General features: G+C 43.3%; 1 protein-coding gene across 1 annotated transcript in view; it reads left to right on the top strand.

Moving 5' to 3' along the window:
* The first annotated feature begins 8,579 nt into the window (after nt 1-8,579).
* LOC146817879 (interferon-induced, double-stranded RNA-activated protein kinase-like) overlaps nt 8,580-25,540 on the top strand; it is a 512,572-nt gene continuing 495,611 nt past the window's right edge. The window contains exon 1 of the mRNA XM_085611365.1: nt 8,580-8,633. The gene's annotated coding sequence lies outside the window, so the exon portion shown is untranslated. The remainder of the gene's footprint in view (nt 8,634-25,540) is intronic.

The following is a 25,540-nucleotide window of genomic DNA, read 5'->3' as shown; positions in this document are numbered from 1 at the left end:
CCTAGGAAGTGAAACGTCAAACATTAGCACACTGAAATTAAAGAAATGTCACACATAAGCAAAATGAAAACTAGGCAGCTATGTTCAGCTATAGTAATTACAGAGGATATATGGGAGTCATGGCAACTGGCTTGCCTCTGAATTCGCCCTCACGGAGGTTGATCCATGAAGGTTTTTAAATAAGACTCAAATTAGGGTGACCAGGCGTCCTGGATTTGCCCAGAGAGTCCCAGTTTTCGAAGGACTGTCCCGGTGTCCCGACCCTCTTCTTAATTTTAAATACATGTCCTGGTTTTTGAGACTGCGCACGCAGTGGGCCCCTGTAAGAGGGCTGCCCTCTTAAGCCCGCATTAGGCACATCCCCGCGCACCAGTCGCTGGGCCCCCTTCCCATGGTAGTCCCTCCTATGTCCGGTGCCTCTGCAGCATCATTTCTGGCATGCAGTGGGCTAGGGACAGGTATTTATACTTTTCCTCACCCACTGGCCATCCTCTTTGCTCTGTTTTCCAACAAAATTTGTGTGGACTGATTATTTAGCCCAGCATGAACGATTACTGCTAAGCGGGGGTGGTTGCCGATATCGGCACCAAGCCAATGTTATGCATGCATAGGTTGTAAATGTGTAGCATATATATATATATATATATATATATATATATATATATATATATATATATATATATATATATATATAGAGAGAGAGAGAGAGGGAGAGAGTGAGTGTGTGTGCGCGTGCATGTGTGTGTGTGTACACATTTACAAGGCTACACAAAATCGAAAGGCTTTGAGTCATACTTTTATATCTAGTCTGTTCCGGTTTTTCCTTCTCAAAATCTGGTCACTAACTCAAATGCAATGAAATAACCTTATGCACTTAAGTGAAAAACGTCCACGTTACGGAATGACATTTTTGGAAAGCTTGACGAGCCTTTGTCATATTTTTATATGACGCTTGTTGCACAATGTACATGCCAAAGATTTTGATAGTTCGGCTCGTGCACTGGCTCTTCGCTCCCCAAGCCAGACCTTTATTTTCTGGCTTGCCCGTCTCTAGCAGAATGAGGGCTCCTGGGGGTGGCAATCACAGATTGTCCACCCCCGGGTAGCTTCGGGCGTTAGTACGGCCCAGGGGCGCGCAGGAAATTCCGATTGGTTAGGCGGTTTAGCGCGAGCCTGGGGGTCTAGAACTCTCTGTGGCGCGCTTACCGCTTCGTGAGGAGAGTTAGGGGAGATCGTTTTTGGGCATTTCTAAAACATTTAGAATTCAATTTTAGTGCTTTATACTAATTATGGAGGAGGATGCCTCCGTGAGGGAAGCGCTACGCACCTTATGTGCAGCAGGGCGGGAAGACCTCCTCGTCCCTGGTGTACTCTCCGAGGCATGGGTGGGGCGTGTACAACCGAAGAGGCCGGCGGCGGGCGGGGTTTCAGCAGCTGTCACTGTTTGTTTATCCAGTGACGATTCCCCAGCTTCCACTGCCAGCATAAATCATGCCCTGACAGGAGCTTCAACGGCTCCAAAGCGTAAGGTCTCTCTTTCCCCTCCTGGGTCATCGGCTGCCAGAGAAAAATGTGGGAGGGGCAGGCCACGTACACGCAGGGCTCCTGGGTCTAATTTAAATACAAAAACAAATAAGAAAAAAGGCCTTTATTCAGAAACAGAGCTGCTGGCTCCTATAAATAATGAAAATACTCCACCTAGGGGGCAAAGTCAGCAAGTTCAGAGCCCTGCTTTACAAGAGCCACAGGTTTTGGTGGCAAAAAATGACATTTGCATATTTGGGAAGAAACAGCTTAAAAATGTTAATTTTTCAAATAAAACGTCATCTGTCAGGGTTTTGTCTCCTATAGTTTCCAGTGAAAAAGGCGACTCCATGTTTCAGGCACAGAAAGCATCCAGTGCATATGACGAGGAGTATGTATCTCCTCAAAAAAGGCGCACACGATATGAATAATTTGGCCAGGCCTTCAAATATAGACAAGAACAATGATTTATTATTGGACAGTGGTGACAGGATTTTTGTTAGTCGGACCGCACATTCCAGAAAGCGCGAACAGGATGGACAATGGGTGTGGACACCGCAGGAGATAAATGATGACATTAGGTTATTAAAACTACAAGGTCACAGAGATTTTCCGGTTGCGAATTCAAGCGTTTTGCAACACAACGTGGGCGAAATACAACCAGGCACAAGAAGGGGTGGTGAAGAACGTCCGGTCAGGTGTTTAACGTCCTGCAACATAAGAGGCGATGCGGAGGGGGATTTTGAAGCAAAATTCCCCACTTCGTTGGACGCACAAAGAGTGGCTAAATACAAAAAAGCTTTAAATTGGAGAACATATGATGGGGGTATAGGGGATGGAGAGCCGCCAAGTGGTAGTATGAGGGTGGTAGTGTAGGAAATAGCGGGGTGGTAGACGCGCAATTGTCAGACGTTGAAATTGAGTCATTGGAAGAAGGTGAAATTGTGGATGAAAGTCTTAATAAGTTCTGACAGCTACGCTAAAACAGCTGACGTTCAGGCTACATCATCAATAAAACGTTTACCTTATATGGGTTTGTCCATGCCACTGGGCGCACATTTAAGCAAAGCTACTAAAGAGAGAATCTGGAAAGGGGAATTTATTGATGTTTTTAAACTTTTACATAGAGAAATTCAAGCAAAAGAAGGGTCAAAAGAAGAATCATGGGAGTTAGCAAGGAGGCCAAGGGTTCCGACCAATATTGATACATGGACATCAGCATTCCTTATTTTCGCAAGCGTATACTGCGAAAAATTCCCTGACAGGTCGGTGTCGCTTTTTAAATATCTGGACACAATTAGGAAAGCCGCTACGGAATTTGGGGGTTATGCCTGGTTACATTATGATGAGGAGTTTAGAGCCAGATTAGTTTTAATACCCGACAAACTTTGGGGGGAGGTGGACAATGAACTTTGGGTTCAGTGGATGTACCCTCAAAGGCCTCCACCTTCCATGCATACGGCCAGTGGCTTAGTGGTTTCCTATCGGCCCTTTCAGAACCGGCTCACCCTGGGGGGGTGGGATCCTGGAACAGACAACAGTCAATGGTATCTGGCGCCTGCTGGAACTTCAATAAAGGATATTGCGTACGAAACCCTTGTAAATACAAGCACGAATGCTCAAAGTGCGGGGGAAAGCATGCAGTTATGCAGTGCTTTGGAGAGCAATCAAATTGGGGAGGGCGAGTTTTTCAAAACAGAGGGAGAGGTGTTGTGTCCCAACCTGGTCACAAGGGCTTCTATTCCGGTCAAGTTGGACAAACTATGTAATTGGTTAAAATTTTACCCGGACACACAAGAGGCAACATTATTAGAATGGGGCTTCAGGAAAGGGTTTAAATTGGGTTACCAAGGGCCCAGGTGCCGTAGGTTCGCCCAAAATTTAAAATCAGCAAACGAATTTCCGCACATCATTAGAAGTAAATTGATGACAGAGGTAAAGGAAGGGAGGATGGCAGGCCCCTTTGAATCTTGGCCGTTAGACAATCTCATGGTCTCACCGGTAGGCGTAGTGCCTAAGAAGGCAAAGGGGGAATATAGGATGATCCAACATTTTTCCTGGCCTCAGGGTCTTTCTGTTAACGACTTTATTGCTAAGGAGGACTCTATGGTCCAATTTTCTTCGGTAGATTCAGAGTTGATAATAATAAGAAATACTGGGGCGAACGCTGAATTGGCTAAATGTGACATCAAGTCAGCCTTCAGGCTCTTACCGGTACACCCTTCTGACTTTTCATTACTGGGCATATTTTTTGAAGGAAAGTTTTTTGTAGAAAAAACCCTTCCTATGGGATGTGCGATATCATGCAGGCTATTTGAATCCTTCAGTTCATTTTTACAGTGGTGTTTCTCTTTTCGAACAGGGCACACTGGAGTTACACATTATCTGGACGATTTTTAATTCATGGGTCAGGCTGGCTCACAAAATTGCGGGATAGCTCTGAAGGATTTTAAGGAATTCGCTCAGGACATGGGCGTTCCTTTGGCAGAAGACAAAACGGAGGGCCCCAGCTGTTGTCTGACTTATCTGGGTATTAAAATAGACACTACGTGCATGCAAGCTAGACTTCCTGAAAAGAAAATTTTGGAAATAACTAAACTTTTGGAATATGCAAGTAATGCAGAAAAACTGACTTTACGGGAAGTTCAAAGTTTGTTAGGTCATCTCAATTTCGCCTGCAAAGTCATAAAAGCAGGCAGAGCCTTTTGTAGGCGCCTCAGTTTTTTCATGTCTGGCATCAAGCTACCACACCATAGGATTAGAATAACTGCTAGCATGCGGGCAGATTTTGAAGTATGGCTTTGGTTCTTAAAAGACTTTAATGGCGTCACTCTTTGGTCACTGGACGAGAATTTTGTCTGGCATATGCAATTGTTCTCTGACGCATCTGGCGCCAACGGGTTTGGAATTTTTTGGGAAGGGAGTTGGTGTGCAGAAAGATGGCCTGCCAGATGAGTTGCTGAGAAGAAAAGCATAGCTTTCCTCAACTTGTTTCCTTTAATAGTGGCTCTGACTGTTTGGGGGCATAAACTGGCAAATAGAACAGTTCTTTTTAATGTAGACAACAGGACCGTAGTAGATCTTGTGAACGGTCAGAAAGCCAAGGACAGACAACTGTTAAAGTTACTGCAAATATTCATGCTTGACTGTTTAAAGTTGAATATAATATTCAAAGTAAAACATATTGCAGGGGTTGAGAATAACATCGCAGATGCCCTATCTCGTTTTCAGTGGGAGAGATTCCGTGGTTTGGCGCCCGGAGCGGATCTACGGAAAGCTCAGGTACCCAGCGTGATATGGGATCTGGCAACATGAAGGCTCACCTACTCATTGAAGATTCACTAGCACAAAGCACGAAAATGGCATACAGAAGAGCGTGGCTCTAATTTTTAAGTTCAGGCGCATTATATAGAGCTCACAATAGCAAAGGGTTGTGTCACCACAGAGCAGACATTGTTAAGTTTATTATGCTCAATATAGACAAAAACATTTCCCCCACGACTATCGCTGGCAAGTTGGCAGGTATATCCTTTTACGGCAAGTTCTTTTGGGGATATGAGCCATCGGCGGGGAAATGGGTAGGAGGATTCTGCAAGGCTGGGCGAAAACAAAAAAGAGAGGGTCGGACAAAAGGGAGCCTATATCTTTAAGCTTATTGTATAAGTTAACAATCATTTTATATGATGTTTGTTTTTCAGATTTTGAAACACAATTGTTCAAGTTATGCATGATTTGGCTCTTTTTTGGAGCATTTAGGATGGGGAACATCCTTAACATCGTGGTTAGTACACCGCGATGCAGTTACATCGCACATCGCACATCGCAATCGTTACAACGACTGCGATGTTACCACGCCATGCCATTACAACGCAAGTCTTTACATCGACTTGCGCTAGATGGCGTGCTAACATTACAAATAGTGTAGTTTACTATCCCAACACCTTCCCTACTGTTAAGTGGACTGGAGTTGGAATAGTAAATTACGCTTTTCTAATGTTAGCACGCCATCTAGTGCAAGTCGATGTAAAGACTTGCGTTGTAAAGGCATGGCGTGGTAACATCGCAGTCGTTGTAACGACCGCGATGTAACGGTACGCGTTGTAAAAACTCGCGTTGTAACATCGTACATCCATTTAGGATATCTGAATTACTGGGTACTGCTATGTATGGGGATCTTAAGACACAAAATGTATCCCTGGTTCATTCAGATATCGAAATTTTTCTTGAACGCTCAAAAACAGACCAAACAGGGAAAGGTTCAAGAGTGATTCTGCAACATATCGGCGGTCCTTTATGCCCCAAACAGGCATGGTTAGATTTTTTATCTTTAGGAGGTGCATTCTCGAAGTTTGTTTTCTGTCATTTGGACGGATCGCAGCTAAAAGTCACCCAGTTCCTAGCAGTCTTGCGGAAGTCTTTAAAAAAGCTGGGGAAGAATCCCGCCAATTTTGGTACACATTCCTTTCGCTTTGGGACGGCTTCAGAAGCTGCCAGATGGGGTTTTTCCATTAGTGACGTTAAGAAGTTGGGAAGTTGGTCCTCAGATTGTTGTCTGCGTTATATTAGAAATTTGGAATACGAAGTTTAAAATATGAGATGTTAATTGTTTTTTCTTTGCAGGTCTGATGGCAAGTTTATCAATGTCTCCGCGACAAGTTTGGATAGTTGGACACTCGTTCGTCAAATGGGCGGCAAAACAGGCAGCAAAACGACATTTTGGGAGAAATTTAGGTTTTAGTTCTGAAGATGTGTCTATTTCTTCGTGGGTAAAAAGTGGCATGAAGTGGGGCCAATTTGTACCTCTTATGAGTGAACTGTCTTTTAAGAACAAACCTGCAATTGTTTTGATCCATCTAGGGGAGAACGACCTAGTCCAGCTATCAGGGCTTGGGCTACTAATAGAAATGAAATCCGATTTGGAACTTTTTTCAAAATCTTGGTCCAAATCTCAGCTGGTCCTGACAGCTCTGATGCCACGTAGAATTTGGAGAGGGGCGGAGAGATTTACAGCGATTGAAAGAGCGCGAAGGAAAGTAAATAGAGAAATGCAGCGTTTTTGTTCTTCTAACAGACTTTATTGGCTAGTCCATAATGAAATTTTAAAAGAGGACTACCAGTTTTTCAGACATGATGGGGTTTATTTGTCCTTTATTGGGAATGAGATTTATCTTCTAAACATAAAAGAGATGATTTCTAAGGTCCTTGAAATACAAACATGGTGTCGAGTTATTGCTGTTCAAGTGGTAGCTTCCTTTATAGATCTGCATTTTGTGCATGTTCATTCTTCATTCCCAATTTTTAGCTGGAATTGGTAAACAAAATGTGTTTTTGCTTTTGTAATTGTCTGCATTACCCTCTCTTTTTCATCCCCACATCCCCCCCTACCCCCACCCCCCTCGCCCACTTCCCCTCCCGTGCTCCCTTTGTAGTTTAGATTATGGTGGTAGTTTCCTTGGATAAGTGATAGAATTTATGTTATAACCTGTTTGGCGACAGTGTTTTTTCAGTTGCTTTTACAGTTTTTAACAATGGTTTGCAATGAATAAAATTTGTTCACCTGTTTGGCGACATTGGTGCTATGTTTTGCTTCAAATAATAAGGCAGGTCCAGACAAATTGGGTAACCCAAACAATTCGGGGGGGGACAGGAAAAACTCCTGAGTTAGGGTTTTTCCTGGTGGCAGAGTTGGAGGAGATCAAGACAGGCAGGAAGGGTTGGGGGCATTAGGAATAGCTTCGGACAGGGGGAAGCAAGGGAGCGAGGTTAGAGGCAAGAGGTAGGCAGGATATGTAGATAGTGGTTTGGGTAGGAGGTTTAGGCCGAACAATGAGGGTAATAGTTGCTTTGGGGTATTTTGTTTAGGGGCGGGGGGTGTTAGGCGGGGATATGTTGTTTGAAATATGATCTGTATATGACCTGTATTTTAAGATATGTGTAGAATTGCCTGCCTGTCCAATAAAGCGGCCTTTTACCCCAGATTTGGGCTTTGGACATGCTTATTGCCCCATGAGGGCTCCTGGGGGTGGCAATCACAGATTGTCCACCCCCGGGTAGCTTCGGGCGTTAGTACGGCCCAGGGGCGCGCGGGCAATTCCGATTGGTTAGGCGGTTTAGCGCGAGCCTGGGGGTCTAGAACTCTCTGTGGCGCGCTTACCGCTTCGTGAGGAGAGGTAGGGGAGATCATTTTTGTCCCTCCCTCCCTCCCTCAATATGTTCTCATCTCAATTTTCTTGTAAATAAATAATAAAAAATATATATATATATATATATATATTTACTTGGTGGCTGTCGCTTGGACAGGTGGCAGAGTTGGAGGAGAGCAAGACAGGCAGGAAGGGTTGGGGGCATTAGGAATAGCTTCGGACAGGGGGAAGCAAGGGAGCGAGGTTGGAGGCAAGAGGTAGGCAGGATATGTAGATAGGGGTTTGGGTAGGAGGTTTAGGCCGAACAATGTGGGTAATAGTTGCTTTGGGGTATTTTGTTTAGGGGCGGGGGTGTTAGGCGGGGATATGTAGTTTGAAATATGATCTGTATATGACCATTTTTCAGGATATGTGTAGAATTGCCTGCCTGTCCAATAAAGTGGCCTTTTACCCCAGATTTGGGCTTTGGACGTGCTTATTGCCCGAAGCAATGATTTTTTTTTTTTAAACAAACTTTATTGATATTTTCTTGTTAGTACACTAGCAGAAAGCAATGATGTGAAGGACTGCAAACTTTTTTCCCCGACCAGAAGCAGTAGTTCCTTCTGTCCCATTAGGAGATTTGTCACGAGTTTAAGTCCCTGTAGGCGCGCGCGAAAAAAATAAAAACGTGTTTGTTACGTTTGGACTTTGTTAGTTGATACTCTCGACCTCCCGCACTTCCAGAGCGGCCGGTTCTTTCTCTTGCGGTGCCGGAATTCTTTTCCTAACCTACTGCACTATTTACGGATCTGTAAATAAGAACTAAAGAAGCCCCTCCTAATATAACCTTTAGCGCACCAATCAAAATAGCCTCGCTTCCCCATTGGCTACTCTTCAGGGTCAGTTCAAGTTTTGTTCTTGCCTAAGTTTCCCAAGAATCGAAACCAAGTAAGGCGGAGAAATCGCAAGTCGGATATACCGCAGGTAAGCACTGAGCCGGGGTCTGCCGAGGGTCCTCAGGTGGTGTTATAGGTAAATATTGATGTTGGTCTGCAATCTGTGGGGTTGTGTTTTCCTGGGGTGCTCTGTCAGACCCGCCTGAAGGTTTCCTTGCAATGCCGATCGCGCCTGCGCTGCTAAGCTGACTGCCTGCCTTTCCCCGTGTATTAGCCATGGTTCGGAGCTCTTCTGTTACAGGTTGTGTTTTGCATTAATGCGCAGTCATCGCACATAATATGCAATGCTCAAGGCTCTATTAGTTGTAGTGCTCCGCTGTTGCGCTATCATTTATATCCGCAGTGTTGATGTCTAATTTATTTTATTCGCATTAAAATAGGAACGTTAAGGTATGAAAAAAATGCGTCCAAATATAAACTGTGAAATATATAGGAAATCATAGCGAAGTTGCCAGTATTTCATTTGGCTTAAGTGTGACGTTTCCAGGGTTTAAACGTGCTTATGTTTGAATGACACTTTATTGCGAGTAGACCAGAGCTGTCATTTCAGAAAGTGTCCCGTTTTATTTGTGCAACGCAGGGTCTAGAAATGATCTTGAAACTGTTGCACTGCAGTTAAGAGGTTATTTCGTGCAGTGCTGCCGTGCAGCGGGGGGGAGGCTTTGGGGCAGCAGTCCAATTTATTATGGAAAGGGGTCTAGACTAAAATGCTTGGACTCTCGGTTGTGCAAGATCCACCAGTTGTCAGGTAAGCCTTGGGGTTACCCAGTGCTTGAAATGGAAAAACAGAAGTGCAGGTACTCTGTACCAGAGTACCTGCTCGTTTCTGAGAAGTGCCGGTACTCTCCAATTGAAAGTATTATGTTTTTCTTGAGAAGTGCAGGTATTCTCCCTCTCAAAATAACAAGCACTTGCAATGCAATAGGGCTCGCATTTACGCGACTTTGAGCAATTGACATTGCAAATAACAATGCCTTTTATTTTTGTTCTCGTTTGTAAAACATGAAAAAAAGGCATTGTCATTTACAATGCCAATAGCTTTTACACTCCGCGCACAATCTTGCTCCGGCGGTTTAACATCAAGGCAGCAGCCTTGGAGCAGGAGTCACCCTCAAGGTAGGAATCTGCAGTAGTTTAACCTCTAGGGAAGGGTCTCGTTGAAGAAGTCGGTTCACGCCAGAGCTCACTACGAGTGGGCGCCTGAATCCGATGGGGCAGCATGCATCGGCCCCAGCAGCAGTACGAGGTGCGCCGGAGCTCTTTACTTTCACCTGCAGGGTTCAGATGTTTAAAGCAGAAGCCGAAAACGAACATCTGTGTGTGAAAGCATGGAGGGGAATAAGGATGATTACCGCACGAAACGGATTTGGAATTACCCTGGGTAAAATCCTAATTTCCCCGTGGACTCTGTGTGCACAACTTGCAAATGGACGGATGTTACTAGCCCCACAGTTAACCAACAGTGCCCCATATACGCAACACCGGAGAGTGGGGGAAATCCAGTCCATTTATTGGCCCACCCATAGTAATTGCTCAAGATCACAAGAAGTATCATCCGGCTATTTCGCCCAGTACTGTAGCAAGGCTGCTCTGAATGGGAGGGTTTACACGAGTCGGCTTACAAAGACGAGATTTCTTGGAAATTGCTGCAGGAATGTAGTGTAGGCACAAACACTTCGCCTGTTACCACATCCGGAGCTGCCGGTCCTTCCCAAATGCCTTTGCCCAACCCAACGTGTGTCGAAGCATCAGACATTCTTGTTACGTCAACAGTGTCAGGCCTAACAGCTGCAGGGTTATAGAGACACTTAGGGGCATATTATCAAGAAACGGCGTTACAATTAGCGCCGCTTTAGCGAGCAGAAAACTGCCTCGAAAGCGGCGATAATGGGCTTGATAATATGCCGCAGAGAATTCCCATAGAAGCCCATGTTCTGGTGTCAACATGGGCGTCTTTGGGAATTCACAAGGGCATATTATCAAGCCCATTATCGCCGCTTTAGCGGCAGTTTTCTGCCGCTAAAGCGGCGATAATTTTAACGCCGTGCTTGATAATATGCCCCTTTGTTCATTGAGGCCGCCGAGAGCCAGATTTGATAAAATGGCACGATTCAATGTTTCAGTTTCTATGGATTCCACGTTTGGACAAAAGGATGGGGCACGGCGTTCAGGGAGGAAATGTATCCCAATGTGCGAACGCAAAGACAATGCACGCACTACCCTTCTAGTCGCAGAGACTCTGGTCTCCTATTACTAATGTTATAATAGGCTATTATAACAATTGTTCTGTAGTCACATTCACATAGCACTATCTTTGAGGAGGCGCTGGAGTGCTTGGAAACTGGTAGCACACTACTCGGTGGTATGCTTATAAGATTAAAGACTCAGTCGTGTACTTGGAGTTCCAATTTGTCACACGCCTGTCACGCCGTTTGTAAGCAGTCTACCAAGCAATTTGCCCGCAATCATAATAAATTGGAAACGAACTGTCCCGCAATCTGTCCTGAGGCAATAATATGTCACCTACAAACAGGGCCCCCAGGTTAACCCGTACCTGTAATCAATTCATCACGGATTTATATACCGTCTAGATGTAGTGTCTGGCTCATCCTCACACTGCAGGTTCTGCGCAAGCTGTGGTATTTGAGGCGAAAGAGGTGCGGCCTTGTGGTTAGAGCTACCGACTGTGAAACCCAAAGACCAAGTTCGAATCCCGGCCGCGGCTCAACATCCTGTGATCCTGGGCAAATCACTGAATTCTTCCCCCATAAAAACGAGGAACTAACTGACAGGTACGTGCTATATGATAGCGTAGAATCAAGTGGTTCGAGTCCTGGCTTCAGCTCAAAATCCTCTAGGGCTATGCAATTCATGTAATAGCCCAATATGAGGATGGCAAGAGGAGTATAAAGAAGAAGAGATATGCAAGGGCATGCTGACAATGGTATTGTGGAATGCAAATGATGTGTGGCAGCGTGTAGACAAAAAAAAACAAATCAAATGTCAGCCAAGCCATAATGATACAACCCATCCCCCCACGCGCACCAGATATAAAAACATCCAGCAAATCCTAGCAGCATGTTTCCAGCCAATTGTCTAACAAACGGGACGAGATAGGCGGGTGAATGCGTGTTGCAATGGACCCTCTGGAATGGGGCAGACAATTCAGAGCCCTGTTTTCCTCTACCGTGAGTTAGAGGGCGTAGGGAAGCTGGTAGGGGGCAGGCTAACTCCGTAAGTGAGCCCGAGGCGCATTTTAAAGAAAGTGAGCGCGGTGGACAGCCTGGCTACAGAAGAAGCCACTGCAGACTGCTGGAAAAACTAGCAACTTTGATCACCAATATCCAAGCAGTCATTGTCCCTTTAAGTTCTGTCTGGAGCCTCTCTCCTCTGTCTGGAGCTAGGTACGCGCCGTTGTTTCTACCCGTCCAAAGTACACGTGGACCACTCGTTCTGTCATCTGAAGTGCCGGGCTCGTGTGCGGGTTGTTTTCCTCCGAGTGGGGCTGTGCGGGACGTGGCTTCAGCATTTGGCTCGCTCTTCCAGGCTCTCCTTTGACAAGTTTATACGCGCGCACATCTCTTGTTCCCCTTCGGAAGCAAAATCCACGACAATAGATCTCTCCAAGCGTGCAGCGCATGCGCTGCGTCGCTAGGCGAGACCTAAAAAGTACCAGTACTCAGTACCGGCCCATTTAAAGCACTGGGGTTACCACTTCCCCAAGCACATGTGCTCTTGGTCTTTTTTTGTTGTTGTTGTTAAATTGGGGAAAAAACTTTAAACATAGAGTTTATTTGAGTGCTTTTCAATGCCGTCAACCATCACTGGCAGACAGGGGAGTTAAATATAAAAAGGGACAAGGTTTCCAGCTCCAGATGTGATTGTCTAGTTGTATTACAGGGCCTATGTTTCACAGTATATATCTCCTCCTATAAGTGCTACAATTCATCTGGCATCCAAGGCCAAGTGTTCTTTTATTGGTTAATCAAATATTACATTTTGTTTTACTTCATTTGTTCTTGAACACATTAAGTGATGCACATTTATTTTCTCAATATAGCAGGTGAGTTCAAAGGACTGCCATGATATAAGGATACAAAAAAAGTGTGGTGGGGGGGCACAAAGTATACCAGCAGCACAACAAATGTATTTCAGACATAGGTTTACAAAATTGTATAATCAAACAAGGCTACACGAAAAAGCATCAGAACATCTATTCATTAATCACATAAAACACGTTTTGAAGATGAGAGCGCCGGTTTGGGCCCTATGATCAAAAACAAGGTGTTGGCTTGTGATCTGGTTCAGGGAGGACCTGGCCTGGCACTTCGTGCTGGACTGTTCCTATTACAGCAGAGTCAGGGCTGATTTGCAAATGTCTAGGTCCAAACTGAGGTGGCATAGTGTGTAAATTAGCAGTGGATTGGAATGAGACCCAAGTGATTGTCAGTGGCATTCCACCAATTTGTTTTGTGTTTACTACAGTGTGTCACCCTAAGTGCGAAAGATATGCCCAGATGTGGGTCCTGTGCGCTCTGTGCCACTGGAACGAATTAATACGTGGCTAATGAGTGCTAATTAGGGCAAAACATGTACTGGGTTGCTTGTGTTCCGATTCAGGAAGGACCTGGCCTAATAATTAGGGCTAGACTGTTTCAACTGGAGCAGGGTCAAGACTGATTTGCATATGTCTGGATCTAAACTGAGATTGCACAGTGTGGAAATTAACAATAGATTGGACTGTGATCTGAGTGATTATCAGTGGCTGAGATTAATTTGAGCATTCCATCCATCACTTTTTTCATCACTTTTTGTTTAGTATAGAGTGTTCTAAGAGTATCCTGAAAGGATGAGGCACAATAGAATTTGAAAACGTTGTAGCCACAGTGAAGGCGAACATTTTGAAGTTTCAGTCCCTTTAGTCTATCAACAGGAGTATCTTTAGGACTGTGTAAGCCAAGCACCAACCGGTCTACAAAACGGACTTCACGAAAGTCAAATTGTAAGGGTAGAAGTTGTTCCTATATTACAGAGTTATCGCAGTCACCACAGAAATACACTCTTGTATAGTATAGTATAGTATTCATTTCTCTCCACTTTTGCCCAGTGAGCGGCATAATTGGTTGCAACAATTTTGTTTTGGACAAAGTAAAAAAAAAAAGCCCAAGTTCATGCCTTATTTTTAACCAATTAGGGGAGCTCACAGAAAAACAAACCTCCAGTGAGTTCCTTGAATTGATTGAAATTTACCAGCTTTGGATTTTTTGTGTAGCCGTTTTAGGTCTTAAATAGCCTAGACCATTTTCATGTCACTAAAATGATATCTGTAATATGCTTTCTTATGGGGGCTTTCATCCAGCCATTTTCATCCATTGGTCTGTTATTGTGTAATCAACAAGGTTATCCCTGGGAGGAATACTCTGATATTAAATAATCACAAATCACATGAAACTTAACAATAAGTACACAATAGAACAGAGAGCAAAAAAGGTGGGGGCCCAAAAAGAACCAGCGACACAACAAATATATGTCAAGCATATGTTTACAAAAATATATAATCAAACATGCACTGACAAAGCAAATACGTTTCAAATTGTGTGCTAGCCTTGTGGCTTTGCCAAAGATTATTTTGCTTGTCCACGGCTTTTGTTAAGCTTTATCGTTTGGAAATCTGTGGGGCCCTTACCAACAAAAAACAGTGCCTTAAAGCACAACATATTTTTTAGTTCGAAAAAGTGCACATTTATTATTGTAGTTCCTGGCACTGAAGGGAATTGCTTTGCGTGCAGATGTGCTCCTTGAGCAGAATGCCATCAATCACAGTGAAGTAAGCCCATGGCTGAAGTGGGATGCCCCAAGATGCAGGTTGTGGTGTGCAGAATTTTTTTTGAATTATTTGTAACATACCCAACCCCTGTGGGTAGGTTTTGAGTAAACCCTACTTTCTTTAATAATATCACTGACACTGCAAGGAGTTTACATCCTGTCAGTGGCTACATTGTGTCATGGCTAACTTGGTGAACTGTTGTGAACATATGGTCCATCATTTGTGCAATTTTCAGCCAGTTTTGGATTTTCAGCCACACACATAGCAGATTGTTAATTTAAAGTTGTAGTTTCACTTTTTAATATTACTGGAATGTGCAGAGGGCAAACGATACAGGATTAGATGACAGACTTGCTTGAGAAAATAAATATTCCCTGAACTCACGACTGACTTAAACACAAGCAGGAGTTGGAGGAGAATGACCGCAGCTAGTACCGCCCTCTAAAGCATGAAGATATAATATAGGTAGAAACTATTCTTCAGTCTGCAATCTTAATGCTTTGTAGACATTATACTATCTCTTGTCCTTTGGAACCATAGAGTAATGATGGCAGCACCTCTTACGGTGCAGTGGTAGAGCAGTTTCAATAGGATACGAGTGGCCACACTAATGCTATGGCAGGCCCTTCAGCTGGTCCAAGAGGAGTCTCGGAGCTGTCATCTGCATTGAAGGGAAGGAAGTTTCCAATGCCGGGCAGGACCGCAATATTTGGAGTTGTGTTTGCTTGTGCATTCACTGCCGAGGAACTTTACTTTCATAGTTAGAATGCAGAGGCTTGGACGATGATCATTTGGACTGGGTAGGTTTGAGACGGAACTCCACTTAGCTGTTATTGGTGCTTTATACCCTCAGGAAAGTCACTCTAGTCAGTAGGTGAGCGACCAGTTCTAACTGATCAATGTGCTATGCAGGGAAGGTGGGGTCCTCTAGCGCAGTCCTTCAATGAGGAAAGAGCCTCTTGTATGAATCGTCTCCATGTAACTGTAAGACATCAATTGTTAGCAGTTGAGGAAAAGGTTCTGTTGTTTAGCTCTGCTAATTGCCATGCATTTGTCTATCTACAATCCTGCTACAAGACATTATCAGTAAACATTTGCTTACATGAAATCTGCAGCAATTAGCAGGGCCATGAAACTGTAACAGTTAAGCTTTGATAGCCAGTAGAGGGGGTATGCAAGTTGAAAAATTGGGGCAGAAGGTTTGTGAGGGCCAGCTCAGGGTCTATGACTGCTGTCTGAGGGAATGTAAGAGCCTCCTAGGGTCTCCTAAGGGCCTATTAGGAATCCCAGGGGACTAACACAGGAAGTCTGATGGGCTTTGATGGCTGGTTGAAAGTGTCTTCAGGACCAGCTGGGGATATCTGAAGTCAGTTTAAGGGGTTGGGATGCGCAACTATGAGTTTCTGAAGGCCAGCTAAGGGTGTTTCAGGGCTGGTTGAGGGTGTTTTAGTTGGCCAGAATTAGGTCTGTGATGGCTACCTCAGCATCTCTGAAGTCCAGGGGAAGGATGACTGAGGACCATTTCTGGGGCTTTTGGAGTTGGTCAGAGTGATTGCTAACTGGCAGAGGCTGTCCAAGTGCTGTCCTTGCCAACTGGGAGTGTGAAATTGCCAATTAATCAACTCTAAGAGCTGATTAAGGGATGTGGAATTTTGAATCAAATTCTGACTTGTATAAGAGCTCTGATAATACAATCTTGGTGTATGCCAGGGCTCACGTTATTTGTATAAATCTGGGAAGTCCTATTTAGAACAGCAGGGATTAAAATCCAAAAATATTTGTCATGTAGGTCATCCTTGTCAGTCATAGATTTTGTCACAACATTTTTAACAGTCATATGTGGACAGTATTCTTCATGTTGATAATACAAGATTGAGACAAAAAAGCTTCATTTCCCAATTACTAACAGTGAGACTAATATAACTGTTGTAAAAAGTGAGTATTAAACATGTAACATTTGAATATTCAGACATGTAGTGACAACAACAAATTACTAACTTTGCATTGCACTTGTGCGCACTCAGACATGACATGAAACTTATATATATTGAAAAAACAAACCCAAATGTATTCGTACATCAAATAGAATGGGCACGGACTCCAAATATCAGGTGCTTATATATATGTATATAGATGCACTCCCATTCCAGGCGTCCTATATTAGGCAAAGGCCCAACGCGTTTCAAACTTTACAGTCCTTGATCACGGGCCAAATGGTCGACAACCCTTACAAGCGGCGTTTTCAAACCTCTCGTTAGCCTAATTCCAATTGAGCTCATGTGAGCGTCATAGTGACTCCTCCATCACTGGTGCATTATGGTATTGAAAGTTCGCTGCTTGAAATGTTCATTGATCATCCTGTAATAGGTAAGTATATTGTCACCAAACATGTAATGTCACATTACCCAGATTGCCATAACAATATTACTTTAGCCGAATGTTCCATAAGAAGGGCAGTTACATCAAGCCACAAGGACCCACTTCAATCTGCGGTGGTGCGTCTCCCGGCTGGTTACCGTTATATTCAGATCCACAACTCTACCACAGAGAACAGAGACGCACTCCCATTCCAGGCGTCCTATATTAAACTACCAGGTACAAAATAGATGCAAAGCCCAACATGTTTCAAATTTTACAGTCCTTGATCATGGGCCAAATTGGTTGACAATCTTTACAAGCAGCGTTTTCAAACCTCTCATTAGCATAATTCCAATTGAGCTCACGCGATCGCATAGTGACTCCTTCATCACTGGTGCATTATGGTATTTAAGTTGGCTGCTTGAAATGTTCATTGATCATCCTGTATTAGGTAAGTATAGTGTCACCAAACATGTATGCCACATTACCCAGATTGCCATTTGAACAGAGACGCACTCCCATTCCAAGCGTCCTATATTAGTTTGGAAGAGTTGTGGATTTGAATATAACGGTAACCAGCCGGGAGACGCACCACCACCGATTGAAGCGAGTGCATGTGGCTTGATGTAACTGCCCTTTTTATGGAACATTCTGCTAAAGTAATATTGTAATGGCAATCTGGGTAATGTGGCATAACATGTTTGGTGACAATATACTTAGCTATTACAGGATGATCAATGAACCTTTCAAGCAGCGAACTTTCAATACCATAATGCACCAGTGATGGAGGAGTCACTATGACGCTCATATGAGCTGAATTGGAATTATGCGATTGAGAGGTCTGAAAACGTGGCTTGTAAAGATTGTCAACCATTTGGCCAGTGATCAAGGACTGTAAAGTTTGAAACGTGTTGGGCCTTTGCATATATTTTATACCTGGTTTGCCAATAAATTGCCTAATATAGGACGCCTGGAATGGGATCTCTGTTCTCTGTGGTAGAGTTGTGGATCTGAATATGTAGGTAGACAGACGTTTTGCAATTTAATCATCAAACCTGAGAGGAATCATTTAATTTTCTTAGTTATCTCAATGATTGATAACACTTGTATGTTACTTGAGTCCCACAATAGATGCAGTTCCCTATAATGTTATGATAATTGTGCCTTCAGTTCGTGTTGGCCTCCATAATTAGTTAGATCCTGAGGCCTTGACATCCATATTGCACTGCACAACTCATAGATTCAGGGCTTACATGTTTCCATCTCCTAGGTATTGGACACTAATTCAAGGAGATCTTCACCAGGCCCCAAATTGTGACTGTCGTCAGGACAGTTACTGCACTTATCAATAGTACTGTAAAGAAATAGAGCAAAGAAAGAAGAGTATTGGTTGGGAACTAATCATCAAACGTTTAATCATCTGAGACCCATCCCTGGGTGTATCAACATTGTGATCACGCCTCTGTTTGTGTAATGAACCCTTTCATTTGATCTTTGATCTGTAAAGAATGACAAGCAAAGTTTAAAAAAATGAAGTATTTTTGGTAGGAAAGAGGGGTTTGGGGAAACCCATCTACTTCTTTGTTTGCATATAATGCACCTCTGAAATTAATGCCACATTTATTTTGCACTTACTTCGCTGCATCCATGTTTTGGTGTTGCTAGATTCTTTGTTAGCTCTCCATTCTTCAGTCTTAATAACTTGTTCTGGAAACCGGACGGGCCGTCGTTATCGGCCCCTCGCTCGCATTCTCTGGCAGCTTTTTGCCGATATTTACATACTGCTTTAGCTCCTCTGCTCTCTCATATTCCACAGACTAGCTGGATACTCAATCTTCAAACAATTACGTACTTTGATGTCATGCCATGCATTACGTGTGAGGTGGGTGGAATTGTGGTCCAGAGTGTTCTTGTTCTTCAGAAGTCCTACTGGATAACAACCTCGAGTTATTGATGAAACATGCAACATCTGAGGAGAGTCGTAAAAATGTTTACATTCGTATTGAGACATTCCTTGGCTAGGCCTCATATGCTCAACAATATATATTCCATATATATAACATTTTCCAAATTTAATTTGCTATTCTGTTGCCTTGGATTGTGCTAATCGTGCTAGCTGTGGAATTGCGGACCATAGATTATGACCGGTTCCTAGCTAGGGCACCCAGCAAAGAAAAAATCCAAACAGTGTCTGGCCCCTTGCTGAGTCACCACAATTTGTTACCCAGAAAGCCTCACGAACATTGAATTTTTGTTCAATAAACAGAAGTCTCTCACATTTATGTGGCAGCAAGTTCTGGAATTTATGAAGAACAGCAAAGTCCCATCACCAAGTTTTGCCTTGTTTCTATAGATAAAACAGTACCTCATTTGTATGGCTGGGCCTATCGTGATGGACAGCAACATTCCAAAAATGTGACCATGTTAGTCTACTGTCAGTTTCGTCTTCACATGTGTGAAATAGACAAGGTCCCGCTCCCTGAACCCAATCTGTTAACCCTAAGAAGTCCTAATCCACACCCCGAATCACTCCCCACCTACCTCTTTCAGTCCAGCACGACAAACGGCTCCAGCAACTCCTTTCCTGTACAAAAAGAGCAGAAGAAAGGGTTCACGTCATCCGCAAGAAGCTGCTGATGAAAGAAGAAGGCAGGGCTTCAGACGCCGACGACCAGTGACAATTGGAGGGTGGGGAGCCAGTGGAGTACAAACGGATTGGCAGAGGAGAAGAGGGGGAAGCACCCAGAAGACTCCGAGAAGAGTAGCGTGGAGTCGAACGGCATTGGGAGAGACAGGAGCTGGACTAGCTTTGCGGAGGACGACAAAAGTGCAGTGCAAGGAAATGAAGAAAGAAGACCAGCCCACAATGACACCACGCCAAAAACCTGGAGTGAAGAGTTTTGGTCGCCGTGGGAAGCGTGACTCCTCACCGCAACTCAGGAGAGTTGCGGCTTTCCTGATACGTTTGGGTGCAGGGAGGGAAGACATAGGGGCAGTTTGGGAGAGGGGAAAAGGGAGCAAATAGAGACGGGTGAGAATTGAGAGGCCAGATTGAGGCACTGTTATAGTTATTGGAATGGAGGTATCAGAAAAAAGCAACCTCGCCCAGTGATTTTCTTTTAGGACCAATGTATTCCCCCTTCCTTTTTTTTCTGGTTGAATTTTCCTCTTTCGTTATTTGGTGTATGAAAAGGGCATCAAAGAAGAAGGCATGACCTACTGGTAATGAAACAACCAAGGTTGGGATAGAAGAAAGGACTATCCCATGAAAGGATGATGAAAGCCTTTAAGTAGACCCGGAGAAAGAAGGGTGTAGTTAATTTTTTCTTAAAACGAAATGAATTGACCGTAAGTTAAGCAAAGCATGAAATCACATAATCTTCTTGTGCACTTCCCCATCCTCACAATCCAGTAGATAAAGTGAGAGAACTAGACTAAAAGATTGTAGGGTGTGTAGTGGTTTACAGTTCACCCTAGAAGGCAATCTAACCCAACACCCATGGGTGTGGTGATAGTCTCCGTCCCTCCTAAACAAAATCCGCCAGACCTTTTACTTACCTGACTCTCCCTGTCTTTTTCCTTGACCAACCGGGGACGAGTCACCACAAAAGCCCAATTCTAAAACAAAGGAAAAAAAGAATGTTATCATTGGGAGAAGATGAATCCAAAGACCATAATAACCACCTCAAGACTATCTTGTTTCCTTCTAAGATGTAATTTGATTATTTATTTTTCTGTTAAAAATGCACAAATGAAATAAACGCCAAAATAGAGAAGCGAATCAGGCCTCCTAGATTTGTGTTTCGCCCATCCCTCCCACAGCATAGTTAATTGTTTGCCTTTTCCTGCCCCATGAAATAGGCCCACTCATTCATGCCAGGTACTAGTTTTATCAGGAAAAGTCTGGGAACATTATAATGTGGGACTTTTACCATTTGCTATTAGTTTTGGAGTTTTCTGTCACAAAAAAGTGGAAAAATTCTGTTTATGTATCATTACTTTGATATTTGCAGGGCATTCTGGCTAATTAAACGTGCTGAGATTCATACAAGTGACATCTCTTTGGTTTCTAATGGGTCTCGTCATTTTAGAAATGTTTGGGGTCATTAAGATTCCTTGGGTGCTGACAGACTTCAAGCCGAAATACTGCAGATATTCTCTATGGAAGCTACCCCATCAAAAACATTCTGTGGTGTCTAGTGTGTGGATCCCTGCTTAAACCCCTTGTAAACCCATGTATATCTGGTACTCTCACACTCCGTAAACTAGGGGGAATACAGATCTCGATCAAGCCTTGGCAGGACTATCTGTGTGAGAAAGACTAAAGGGAATTACGATGTTATGAGAAAAAATATTGCAATAAACATGAATGACGTTTGTCAGATTTTCAGCATTGTTCCAACCAGCCAAAAGGTTGAGGGAGATCTGGCACTCAGCGATACAAATCTCAGGTTGTGTAGATGTGAAAATGTATGGTTATGATAAATTTGCATACAGCCCGCTGGTGATATCTGCAACAGAAAATTGGATCCTTAACCAAACGTTTTGTTTTCAGTTTCTTTCCAAATTTTCAAATGCATTGCACCCAGTCTATTGCCATTGTGCACCCTGATGTCATTGAAAACCCAAAACTCCTTTATGTCTCGTACCCCCACATTCTGACCCTTCAGTAGTGAAGTTGGGAGTCGAGCCTTGTCATGTGTTCCTGCACATGGAACACTGGCCAAAATTACTGTTTTTGGGGAAAAAATGAAAAAATCAGACAAATCTCAAGTTCAACATGATTTTCCAGTAAGAAAAACCTACAAATGTGCAGAAAATAAACATAGATGGTTATGATTATATTACAATGCAGCCCGCGGGTCACACCGGCAACCAAAAACTTGTTCCCAAAACTTGCATTTCACTTTTCTTTCCTTTCCAAAGATCCTAGATGCATTGCACCCCGTTTATGACCTGTGGTCACTCATAGCTCTTAGAAAACCCACACATATCCATTACCCCCATGCCCAGGAGATCCATAGGAACAACGTTGGGGGTCAGTCCTTGGTAGGTATATGTTACTGGGTGAGGGTTAATGGCTGGAATTACCAGGTTTTGCGGAATACTCTAAAATTCTAAAAAATCTTTGTGTCGGCCAGTCGGAGTAAGGGACGTCTGGCCCACAGTGGAAAAAAAACTTTGGGATGTGTAAATGTTAAAAAATATATGCCCGTGGTGTGTTTCTATATAGTCTAGAGTGATATCTGTGAACAAATGACAGGCGCCCGAAACCAGTTTTTCGCTTTCAGCTGCTTTCCAAATTTCCAAAAAGCACTACTATCTATGGGCTTCTTGAACCCATAGAAAACCCATACATCTCTGGTGACCCGACCGGAGATCCAGAGGAACAAAGCTGTGGTGAAACCTTGGCAGGGATATGTTCCTACATGAATGAAACTGGAAGGAAACCAGTCAGCCGATCATGGTAAGGGCAGTTGGGAACTCAGTGTAGATGTTAAAAATATATTGTTGTGGTGTATTTCCATACAGTCCAGGGTTCGTATACCCTACACAGGCATTTCACTTTTAGTTGCTTTCCAAATTTCTCAAATACACTCCACCTAGTGTATCACCTGTGGGCACACCAAACCTATAGAAAAACCCTATATGCCTGCCACCCCCCACCATAGGAGATCCAGAAGAACACAGATGGAGTCATGGGGTCATGCATTGTCTGGGATATATTCCTGCAATAAAGAGAATGGAGGGAAATGCCATGTTTTGGGGAAAAAAGTTACTAAACATCTGACAAACATCATGTTCAGCATAATTTACCAGCCAGCCAATCAGAGCAAAGAAGATCTTGTATCCAGATACATACATTGTTTTGTAGGTAGCTGTTAAAAGTATATGGTGTTGGCATGTTTCCGTAAATCCCAAAGTGATACCTTTGACCCCCAAAAAAAGGAACCCTAACCTGCTATATTGCTCTTTATTGCTTTACAGTTTTCCCACATACACTGTGCGCAGTTTTTCAACTGTGGGTTTCCTGAAACCATAGAAAAACCATACATGTCTAGTACCCCCATGTTTAAGAGACCCAGAGAAACACAGACTGGGGTAAGCATTGGCAGGAATATGTTCCTGTAAGAGGTATACTGGAGGAAGCTACTATGTTTCGGAAAAAAATGCTAAATTGTTTTACTTGCCAGCCAGTCGGGGCAAGGGAGGATTGACTTGCACCACTAAACTCCTATGGTTGCACAAAATTTGAATTTGGTTTATAGTTTTAATATAGTCATGGGTTTTATAACTGTCATCAAATGAACAGTGCACTATAAATAGTGATTCTTCTACAATTTAGATATCTACTCTTATATTGTATAACGTATTTTTCACACTATATTCCCAGGGAAAACCCACACATATTTGGTATTATCACCGGACATATACAGCCACATTCACTTAGCATTCCATGATTCCATTTGATAAATGCCTCAAAATATTAAGCAAATCTGTTTAAAAGAATGAAACAGTCTCCACATTCTTTATTACATTTTCAGGTTTCATTGATATATTGATGTGGCCTTTTTACCAATGCGTAGTCAAGAACGTGGAATAAAAACATCAACTAGATTGCAGAGATGCACAAAGAGATGAAAGAATCTAACAACCTAATGGCAACATTTCTTTTAACAAAACAGCTCTAGGTGCCCCACCTTCACAGCAGCGAAAGTGTTAACATGTTTAAAAGATCTTCCTAAATCTCCTTAAAAAATGAAAATCTTAGTAAATTGTGGCTTTTGGTGTGCAAATGGGTTTGTGAATTGTGGCTTTTGGTGTTCAAAGGGGTTTGTGAATTGTGACTTTTGGTGTTCAAAGGGGTTTGTGAATTGTGGCTTTTGGTGTGCAAAGGGGGGTTTGAGCACATGGCCTGGTGGGTGACCAGAGTACACATGGCCAAATTCTGTGTGCTTTGGAGCTGGGGCACAAGTGAGAGGATGGATGGTGAGTGTGAAGGTTTGGCCGAAGGCAGGACCCTGCAGTCAAGCCTCACTGTGCGTGGCCTAAGGCTATGTGCAGTACGGTTGGGAATATGCAGGTGTTAGTCAAAGGGATTGGCACAGTGTTACACAGCAGGGATTGTGCACAACAAAGCAGTATTCAGTATATGCTGCAAAATTCAAAAGTTAACAGTTAAAGTGAAGTAGAGTTTATTTTTTATAAAAACGACTTTGAAATCCACTTTAAAAACCACGGTTAAAGTTCAAGGAAGGATTGGAATTAAACTCCCTAAGTTCTTTAAATGATGAAAACTAAAATTTAAATACCAATTGCTGTGCTTATGACCTCACAGAATGTATACCATTAAGTAAGAAAACCCGACAATATAATTAAATAAGAACACATACCCAAACAAATAAATCATAATGTATCCTTGATTATCTGATTGATAAAGAGTTATTTTATGTACACACATAAAACGCTAATTGAAACACTAAAGTTGATCAGCAAGATCAAAATACCCCTGAGAGAGTGGCTGCACCGCAAGACACAGAATCTATGAGGCATCCACAAATTTGAAAACTTACCCACCAAGTACCCCAAATGTTGGCATGTTTATTTGGTTATCCTTCCTTTGTAAACCAGTTCAACCAATAGGGAGCAACTATCCACCCCCTTCCACCATTCCTGAAAGGGCATGGCAGCAGATGGTGATCTCTTGTTTGACAAGGGTACACCGCATATTATTGAGAGACATTCTCCTTCTTGATACCGAGCAGCGAAAATGTGAGGGACAAGTCTACCGGTCTGAGACAGCGGATAGAGTATTGGAAACCCTAGGCCATTACTTTTGGGTGCTACCACTCTCTCTGATATTACAGAAGAAACCTACAATCTGTGCGTGTGTGTGTGTGTGTGACATCTAAGGTAGAACAGGGACAGGTTATTCCATAGACAGGTCAGTTATATAAAGCAAACAACTTGGATTGGATCGAGTGCAATTTAGTAGAGATGGCAAGTTCACAAGATGCCTCATTGCCTTTAGGGGCATAGCTTCAGGGGGTGGAGGGTGATACAACCCCCCCTAATAAATGTATTCACTAGTAAATAGTTGGGTAGTTGCTTCCAGTCTGGTATTGTGAGGTGTCTGTCGGATTTCACCTGAATTTGTACACACACACACACACACGCACACACACACACACACACACACACACACACACACACACTCACTCTCTCTCTCTCTCTCTCTCTCAACACGAAGATGTGGGGTAGCTTGTAGCAGTGGAACTTCAGACAAGTGGTCACTAGGCCACCACTTCTGTGATCCACATAAAAAGGACTGGTCACACTCGGACTACTAAACATGCTGCCACTACTGTACTAGAACCCGTGACAAGCACTGTAGTCCACTGCTACTATGGAAAGTGCGCTTGGTGCAGCCCCAAAGGTCCAGGGTAAGTCGAAGACCATGCTCAGGTCACAGAACAGGCTTAGTCCTATGTGCACACTAGATTAATGTGAGCCTGGGGCCAAAAATCTCAAAAACAGGATACCAGATACCTGCAGTCAGGGCACTCCTGCCAGGTGATCTTACTATATACCATGCAGGGGGCAGTCCCATCCTAACAAAAACATTATGCGAATTGTAAATCTTTAGGAGTACATCTGTCAGAATTTTCGTTATCTCTCTAGAGCCTTTCAAGCTATTTTCCACTGCTGTGGCACCAGAATATCATTTGACTTAAATATATTGGCCTTAA

The sequence above is a fragment of the Triturus cristatus genome, chromosome 6 (assembly GCF_964204655.1).
Source record: "Triturus cristatus chromosome 6, aTriCri1.1, whole genome shotgun sequence".
NCBI classification, from domain to species: Eukaryota; Metazoa; Chordata; class Amphibia; order Caudata; family Salamandridae; genus Triturus; species Triturus cristatus.
Note: the sequence above shows the minus strand (reverse complement) of the source record. Positions and strands in the feature narration are given on the sequence as shown.